At 42.4% G+C, this 9400-nt stretch overlaps 1 protein-coding gene across 1 annotated transcript in view; it reads left to right on the forward strand.

Moving 5' to 3' along the window:
- The window catches only part of ZNF831 (zinc finger protein 831), a 40370-nt gene that overhangs the window by 27584 nt on the left and 3386 nt on the right, over window positions 1-9400 (forward strand).

Consider the following 9400-nt stretch of genomic DNA (forward strand, 5'->3'; position numbering starts at 1 on the left):
CAGGAATGAGAAAGATTACATCCAGACAGCACAGAAAGAAAAGCAAAACCTGAAATCATGCACATTTCTTTTCAATTGAATGTCAGCTGCCAATTTTATCTCAATTATATGTCAGTAGCCAATATCAATAGTACACAGTTATGAATGTGGTCTTTTGCCTCGGGTGTCTGGCTAACTTCAAAGATTTTCAATTGCAACTTCCTTTTAATCTGTTTGATTTATGTAGAAAGATAAAAAAGGACCAGGGGTGAAATCTTAGCCCCACTGAAGTCAGTGACAAAACTCCCATGGATTTCATTGAGGCCTGGTTTTCACTCCAAATAGTTATGGATTGGGTAAACAGAACTAAAGGGCGCATCCAAAACCCCTGCCCAGACATTCATTGACTTCAAAGGGCTTTAATCACTAGGGTGACAGCTGCTGAGAAGACTCTAACTTAATATTATTGTAGCTTGGGAATGAAGACAAACACTCAGTGTTTCACAAGAGACCCATGTCACCTAGTATTCCCAGCCTGTGGAGGTTTGTCAAAATTCAGACCTGGATTTTTATGTATCAGAACAGAAGTGTCCATAAGGCCTGGTATTAAAAAAGTGGCACTTGCAGTTCCATACTTGAAGCAGAGATGGGCTTTTCACATAAAGCAGTGACTTAATTCTCTTTTTAACTTATAAGATTAACCCCTAAGATTGCTTGAACGAAAAATAACTTTTTGTATACCTACAAATGAACTGCCTGAATCATTATGTCCTGTCCTGACCAGGGAAATATCTAATATCTCTTTAAGAATCTGTTTACTCCAATATGGAACCACAAACATTAAGTTGCTGTAATAACAGTAATTTCCTGGCATCACCGTATGCCAAAGTTTAAGCTGTTTGGAGGCCATGCATGTATACTTTTCTATTTTAATACATTTAGATTTATTCTAAATTTAGTCCCAACTCACATTCAGGATATTTATAAGTAAAAATGGCCAGAAATCTATTGTGTGTAAGCAGCTAATTGTGCACGTAGATAAGATGAACAGTCATTTCCATACCGGAGCCTGAAAAACTATTTTTTTTCAGTAAAAAAACTAGTAAAAGAAAGTGTGAAGATTTGGAGGAAGGAATCGTATGAAGCTTTAATGGTTATCAGTTTTGGGTGACTATGGTAGCTGTGTCCAAGTCAGAGCACAAAGTATTAACAAAACTTTATAACATGTATTCAGTTATTTTGATTATGCTATGGAGCGGGTGTGTCCACACGTGCATTTACATGAGCTTAAATTTACTGCACAGTAAGTTACTACACAGTAAGTGGGAATTGGCCAGTGTCTTTTATATATAGATATATATATATCCTCACTGTATTCCAAGCCAAATTAGCCAAAACAAATTCCAAATCTGAGAGTCAGTCCAGAACCATAAGTGCCCCTACTACCAGCAAACATCCTCCACCCCCATCTGGGGCTTCAGATCTTGCCAAAACCTTTGTGTCTACACATGCAGGAGTTGAAGTGCATTAATGCTGTGTGTGGACTGACTCAGGACTAAAGTTGCTAGCAGCTAGCTGGCCCACCAGCAGACCAGGGCAGGGGGCTGGGACCTACCCTACCCTACCTAGCTCTTTCCAAGCCCTGTGCCTCAATCACATGATTGGGCCACGGGGCTGGGACCTAACCCTGACTGGGACAGTTCCCAGCCAGCCCTGGGCTCTGCAGTAAAGTCTGTATGTACAGTCCAGAGCTGGCTGGGGACTGATCGAAACAGGACAGTCTCCAGTGACTTCCAGGCTGCACTGGTTCCTTGCATAGCCTGGTGCTGGCTAGGAACTGTCCCGGTCACGTGCAGGTCCCGGCCAGCTACCAGGGTGGGCACGGAACGGTTCCCATGCAGGGAGCTCCTAGCCCCTGCTCCACGATCACAATTGCTCCCAGCCTGGTCCCAGCTCCACGACTGCAGAGGGGTGGCTGGAAGCTCTTTGCTGCTGGGGCAGGGGAACATGATCCTTACCTGGGCATGCAGGATGGGAGCTAGGGAGCTTGTTCCCTGCCCAGCTTCATGAGCGTGGAGCTGGGGAGAGAACAAGCTCCCCAATCCGTTCACCCCCAGCTCCATGTGCGTGGAGATGGGCAGGGAACACTTACTATTTGGCCCCTGCCAGCAGGGAGCTCTCAGTGCCAGCTCCGTGGCCATGGGGCTCCGGCTGGGAGACCCTTATCTTCCATCAATGGTTCTGCAACTGCAGGGTCGCTGCTGGGAGACGCTTATCTCCTAGCCTGAGCCCTGTGACCGTTTAGCTCAGGCTGGGAGATAAGGGTCTCCCAGCCCCTGCACTCCTCAATCACAATGGCAAAGCAGGACTGGAAGATAAGGATCTCTCAGGCCCCGCTCCCCAATTGCGATCTGAGAGCAGGGGCTTGGAGCTCCCTGCTGTTGGGGAAGGGGGACATAGTCCTCATCCAGGCTTCTGTGGCAGAGCCTGCCCCACCAGCAGGCAGCTCCTGGGGGCAGGGAGCAATCTCCTGCCCCTGGTAGACGGCTGAATGGGAGCAGATTTTGCTCCCAGTCAGGCATCTACACGAGGGTTACAGTGCCGTTAGTAATGCCGAGTAAATTTGCTACTTGCATTTGCAGGTAGCAAATTTCCTTCATATTAGGGAAGTTTACTGTGAAGTAAGCATGTTCATACGTAGCTGCTCATGCTTACTTTGCAGTAAAATATGTGAATGCAAAGTTAAGTGTCTCGTGTAGACGTGCCCACTGAGTCATAGAACTGTTACAGAGGGTGGCAAAAGCACAAAAAGTCTGTAATATAATCCTCTGAAATGTATCCCCCATGATTTCTGAAACAAAGGAATTTAGGTGATAGTTTTAATAATTAACTGAATTTAATTAATAATTTGTACTTTGTTGCTATAGGTCCTCTACAAAACTTAAATAGTAATTCAGTTTCTTGATACCTTGTTAGGAACATAAGGAATCAGAAATTAAGCTGCATCTAGGATGGACCCCATCCAGTTTAATGGTAATCAGAAATTTAATTTTACTTCTTATCTGAAAGCAGAGCCTTTGGGAGCTCAGTATCCTGGTTCAATACTTCAGTATTGACTCAGAAAGAGAAGTGCTCTCAAATCACCAGCTGCCCCTGCTTGTAATAGCTAGGTTGAATTAACTGCAAATAAAGTTGTCTATACTCTCTCTATATATGTGTGTGTGTGAGGGGGAGAGAAAGGGAAACTGTACAACTCAGATATGGTAGAAAAATCATGGATTGTGTTAAACACATAAGACAAACAATAATGTCCATTTTTCTGACATGTTAGCACATTCTTAGTTTACTTAATGTTCTGCACCAGCATATTTTGCAATGCAAAGTATTTTTAACTTTTTTTGCTGTCCTGCCAAAAAAATTATGTACTTCTACTGCAGAATTCATTAACCTTATGGCCCTTTTTAAATAAAAGCATGGAGTGAAGGAGTAAGCACAGAGCAAGCTCTGTTTTGGTTTAATTGCCAAATGCATATAAATTAGCTTACTCTAGAAATTTGCTAGCACTCTGCTGAATTTCACAGGTGATCTGCACTGCAGATTTTGGGAATGGCTTCTCACCAGGCAGTTGCATTTATATGCACAGAGGGAATTGTAGTGAAGACAGACATTCTTTTTGTAAATAACCAAGTCTCCACATGTGGTCAAATTGTCCCCCAAGTCATACATAGCCGTTCAGAAATTGTTAGAATAGGCCTCTCATCCTGCCCTGTATGACGAGGGAGAACATTTTTTTTTCTGTTTTCTTTATAGCAACCATGAACATATTTGAAAACTGGTACAGTATTATGTTCTTGTTTAATCTTCTGTCAAAACTAAACCTCCCTCTTACTCCAGCTTTCTCATGTGGCTCACATTTCGCCAATGATCATCTCTGGATCCCCTCTACTTTTTCTAGATTCATCTTCAAGCCAAGTGCTCAGAACTGGTTTGTGCCAATTAGAGCAGTATAGGTCTCATATGGCTTGTATGCAATGCTTGCATTAAGGCAACCCAATTGCTTTTGCTTATTTTACATTGATGACTCATGTGGTGTTTGTAATCCACCAAACCCTCAGATCCTTCTCAGAAGTGCTACTGCCAACCCAGTTCCCCCTATTCTGTACTCATGCATTTGCTTTTTCTTCCCTACATGTAACATTTGTCTTCATTGTATTTTACATTGTTATCTGTAGCCCAGTTCTCATATTTATCAGGTTCATGTTTGTAACCTGTCCCCACACCATAACAGCACTACTGTTCTTTACCCTATTTATCTTCATCCAGATACACGTAACAGATCTATTGCTTCCTCTCTTTGGATCTCAGAATAAACGTACACATTTTTGACATGGAGTGTGATGCCCCCTTCTTTTTGTGTGCCAGTTTTTCCAGAACAAACTGTACCACTCAGTATTGATATCCCAATCTCCTGAGTGATCCCACCAAGTTTCTGTAATGCAAATTAAATAACTATTTCCTTTTCTATACTATGACTTTCAGTTTATCTTGCTTGTTCCTTATTCCTCGTGCACTGGTATATAATAGGCCTTGAAGCTGCTTTGTAGATTTGTCTAGCATTTATTTTCATCCTTTTATGGTTTCCCATCACTTCTCCAAAATGAAGCCCCTCCTCTTGATCCTCAACCCTTGATCTTAATTGACCATTTCCTGGTTGTTTTCTTATTGCCACCTGTCATTGGGCAGTTTAAAGGCCCATAACTCCACATGTATAACCATGCCTAAAAGGTGGCCATGCTGCAGTTGCAGCACAAGAAGCATAGGAGGATTTGTGTCATTTGTGCCCACCCTTTGGCTGGTACTTTGTGCAAGGCTGTGCTTTATGGCACAATCCATGCCCATGAAACTCTAGGCCAGTGGGAGCCGACATTTTAGGCACTGTGCCACAAATTAATCCCATACCCTCCTCAAGTGCCTCTCCGATTTCCTTCTACCACCCAATCTGCTGCTTTGCTTTCTGCTGTAGCCCTGTGCTCCTTGCCCAATCTGCCACTGTGCTGCCTGTCCCTTCCCCAGTCTCCTACCCGCCACACACAGGCTGACCATGCCACTTGTGGTACCATGCTGCAGGTTGGCCACCCCTGCTCTACACCACCATTTGTGACCTACAGATGTATGTCTCGAGGTAACAGAAAACTAGTGTTGACCATGGTGCTGAAATCAGGGAAGTGTATAGTGTTTGGTACATAAATAATGATATTTATTGAGTTTTTAAATATTATTTTTGTTCTGTGTTTAACTAGCACTCATGAGTAAGTACAAGATTCAGAAACAGATGTGATTGTAGGCATATTCCTATGCACCAGGAAGGGAATATAATCTGAAAATTAGAGAATAGAGACCTTGACTAAGACTAAGACTAAGACTAGTTTCTACCAGGTTTTGAAAATACTTAGCACCTACATTTCCATCAGTCAGGGATCTAAAAGTGTTTTTCAACTACTACATTTACTCCACTGGCTGAATCTTAAGAGGTTGGAAATATCACTCAATTTTCCTGAAGACAAAAACGGAGGTGCAGAGATTAAGTTATTTTACTAAAATCAAAAAGTAAATTAGTAGCAGAGGCAGGAACAGAAACCAGATCTTTTCTTGCTTGTGCCTTAATCATAGAGTCATAGGGTTAGAGGACTGTGCTATTCAGCATCTTGAAAACCTCCAGTTCGAGATTCTACAACTTCTCTAGGCAGCATTTCCATTTTCCTAGTACTCTGACAGTAAAGACATTGTTTTTCTGAGATTTAATCTAAATCTGCATTGCTGCAGTTTAAACCCAGTGCTTCATATCCTGTATGGTAAGGGAGAACAGTGGGCTGCTTCTTTATGTCATTCCTTCAGGTATTTGAAAACTGCCAATATGTTGTTCTTCAATCTCCTTTTTCTGAAACTAAATAATCCTAGTTTTTTCTCTCTCCTCATGTGCCCTCCCTTCCTCCCTAAAATGTGAATCCCAGAACTCCGCACAATACTTCACCCAAGCAACATCAAGGAGAGCAATACTATCACCTCTTTGTCTTATATACATCTGTGAATGCAGGCCAGAACTGCATTTGGGGTTGTTTTTTTTTTGGTAACTGCATCACACTGCAGACTCATATTGAGTTTGTGACCAACCAAAATCCCTGATCCTTCTCAGCAACACAGCTATCCAGCCAGTTATCTGTCCTTCTATATTTGTGCATTTAGGTTTTTTTTCCCAGGTGTAACACATTACAACTCTGTTGGATTTCATCTTTCTATCTGGCCTCCATTTATCAAAAACCTTTGGAATCCTACTCCTATTCTCTAACGTGCTTACTATGCCTTCTGTTTTGTGTTGTCTGCAGACATAATCAGGAATCTGCTCCTTCATCCAAGTAATTAAAAAAATGTTAAACAGCACTGGATCCAGAGCAGAATCCTGTAAAAACCCCATTTGAAACCTCCTACTATTTTGACACTGATCCATTTATAGTGACTCTGGTAGTGATTATGCAGCCAGTTCTGTATCCACCTAACAGTAATTCTGTCTTGTCCATATTTTTCCAGTTTACTTTTGAGAATACCATGTGGGATTGCATCAAAAGCTTTAGTAAAGTTCAAGTATATTATGTCCACTGAATTCCCTTTGTCCACTAAACTAGTTAACCTATCAAAGAAGGGTATCAAGTCAGTTTGGCACGATTTATTTTTAACAGATCCATTTTTGCTGCTAATGATTGCCCTTTATTTTTCATGCGTTTATAAACTAATTATTTTATCATGTATAATTACAAAGTTATAGAAAGCATTATGCAGTTGCTAACTGTAACATTAATAACTATAAGAATTGAAAAAGGCTGAGGAAAAACATTGGCTTGATCTTGTGGGGCCACAGTGTGGCTGAAGTGCATCACTGCCCAACAGCTACTGACTGATTTGTCCCTTTTGTGATCAATTGGAGCACAAAGTAGCAACACACAGTGCCAGAAAAACAAAGATACCAAATTACTCTCATTAATAAAAGATTATTTTATTGCCATTTGGGACTGTTTTTATTTTCTGCATATCCTCGCTCTGATGTTTCTCATTTTATCTTCCTTACTTCAGCTGCTTAGCACCAGTATCCTTGGAGATATGAGCCAGTAGTTGCAACATACAGAGCCTGAGCTGTGTTCACGGTGACAGATCTTTGCCTGTTCTGCCTGTCACTGCCTTGTGCTTAACTAGACTAGATGTTTCTGATTCTGAAACCTTGTTTGGATACTTCTTGGCCCTTCTTTGACTTGTAAGTTTATGTTTCACTAACATTTCTTCCTTTTTATTTATAGAATCATAGAAAATGAGGGTTGGAAGGGACCTCAGGAGGTCATCTAGTCCACCCCCCTGCCCAAAGCAGGACCATCCCAAGCTAGATAATTCCAGCCAGGGCTATGTCAAGCCAGACCTTAAAAACCTCCAAGGATGGAGATTCCACCACCTTTCTAGGTAGCCTGTTCCAGGGCTACACCACTCTCCTAGCGAGCAAGTTTTTCCTAATATCTAACGTAAACTTCCCTTGCTGCAACTTGAGACCATTGCTCCTTGTTCTGTCATCTGCCGCCAGTGAGAACAGTCCAGCTCCATCCTCTTTGGAACCACCCATCAGATAGTTGAAGGCTGCTATCAACCCCCCTACTCAGTTTTCTCTTCTGCAGACTAAATAAGCCCAGTTCCTTCAGCCTCTCCTTATATGTCATGTGCTGCAGGACCCTAACCATTTTTAATTGCCCTCTGCTGGATTCTCTCCAACTTGTCTATGTCCTTTCTGTAGTGGGGGGCCCAAAACCGGACACAGTACTCCAGATGTGGCCTCACCAGTGCTGAATAGAGGGGAATAATCACTTCCCTTGACCTGCTGGCAACATTCCTACTAATGCAGCCCAGTAGCCATTAGTCTTCTTGGAGACAAGGGCACACTGCTGGCTCCTATTCAGCTTATTGTCCACTGTAACCCCCAGGTCCTTTTCTGCAGAGCTGCTGCCCAGCCAGTCAGCCCCCAGCCTGTACTGGTGCATGGGATTGTTCCTCCTAAGTGCCAGACTTTGCACTTGTCCTTGTTGAACCTCATGAGATTCCTTTTGGTCCAATCCTCCAATTTGTCTAAGTCACTCTGAATCCTAGCCCTACTATTCCCCACAGCGTGGTGTCATCCGTATACTTGCTGAGGGTGTACTCTGCTATCTTCCTGCTTGTTAATGGAGATATTGAATAAAACTGGCCCCAGGACTAATCTCTGGGACACTCCACTTGATACCTGCAGCCAACTAGACATCAAGCCATTGATCACTACCTGTTGAGCCCAACGATCCATCTAGCTTTCTGTCCACCTTACGGTCCATTCCTCCAACCCATACTTCCTTAGCTTGCTTGCAAGAATGCTGTAGGAGACTGTATCAAAAACCTTGCTAAACTCAAGGTATCTCATGTCCACTGATTTCCCTGCATCCACAGAGCCAGTCATCTTATCATAGAAAGCAATCAGGTTGGTCAGGCATGACTTGCCCTTGATGAATCCATGTTGACTGTTCCTGATCACTTTCATCTCCTCCAGTGACAAATGGATTCCTTGAGGATCTACTCAATGATTTTTCCAGGGACCGAGGTGAAGCTGACTGGTCTGTGTTTCCTTGGTTCCTTCTTCCCTTTCTTAAAGATAGGCACTATATTTGCCCTTTCCCAGTCGTCTGGGACCTCCCCCAGTTGCCATGAGTTTTCAAAGATAATGGCCAGCAGCTCTACAATCACATCAGCCAACTCTCTCAGCACCTTTGAATGGCCCCATGGACTTGTACATGCCCAGCTTTTGTAAATAGTCCCTAACTGCTCACCTCCTTCCCAAACTGTGCTGCCTGATACAGTAGTCTGCGAACTGACCTTGCCTGTGAAGACTGAGGTACAAAAGACACTGAGTAGTTCAGCCTTTTCCTCTTCATCTATCACTAGGTTGCCTCCCCCATTCCATAAGGGACCTACGCTTTCCCTGACCTTCCTCTTGTAGCTAACATACTTGTAGAAACCCTTCGTGTTACCCTTCACATCCCTTGCTAGCTGCAACTCTAATTGCTCTTTGGCCTTCCTTTCTTTGCTTCTATTTAAAATCTCCTCCTAGTATTACCCTTTACTGCTTTTTAGCCCCCATAATTTAATTTTTTTCTTAAATATCTATTTTAAAGACTAGATAAAGACTGCAAAAAAAAAAAAAGGATTTGAGAATATTACTAAATATCTGCTTCAAAATTATTCACATATCTTTATTATGTCCCTTAAGGATTTGTACAAGCTAAATTTCATTGTATAAACATAAATAATATAAAAAATTGTTGTTGTAAGCTGAGAGCTCATCAGCTGGAAGCAATATCGGAAG

Source organism: Alligator sinensis, unplaced genomic scaffold (assembly GCF_000455745.1).
Source record: "Alligator sinensis unplaced genomic scaffold, ASM45574v1 scaffold970_1, whole genome shotgun sequence".
Taxonomy (NCBI): domain Eukaryota; kingdom Metazoa; phylum Chordata; order Crocodylia; family Alligatoridae; genus Alligator; species Alligator sinensis.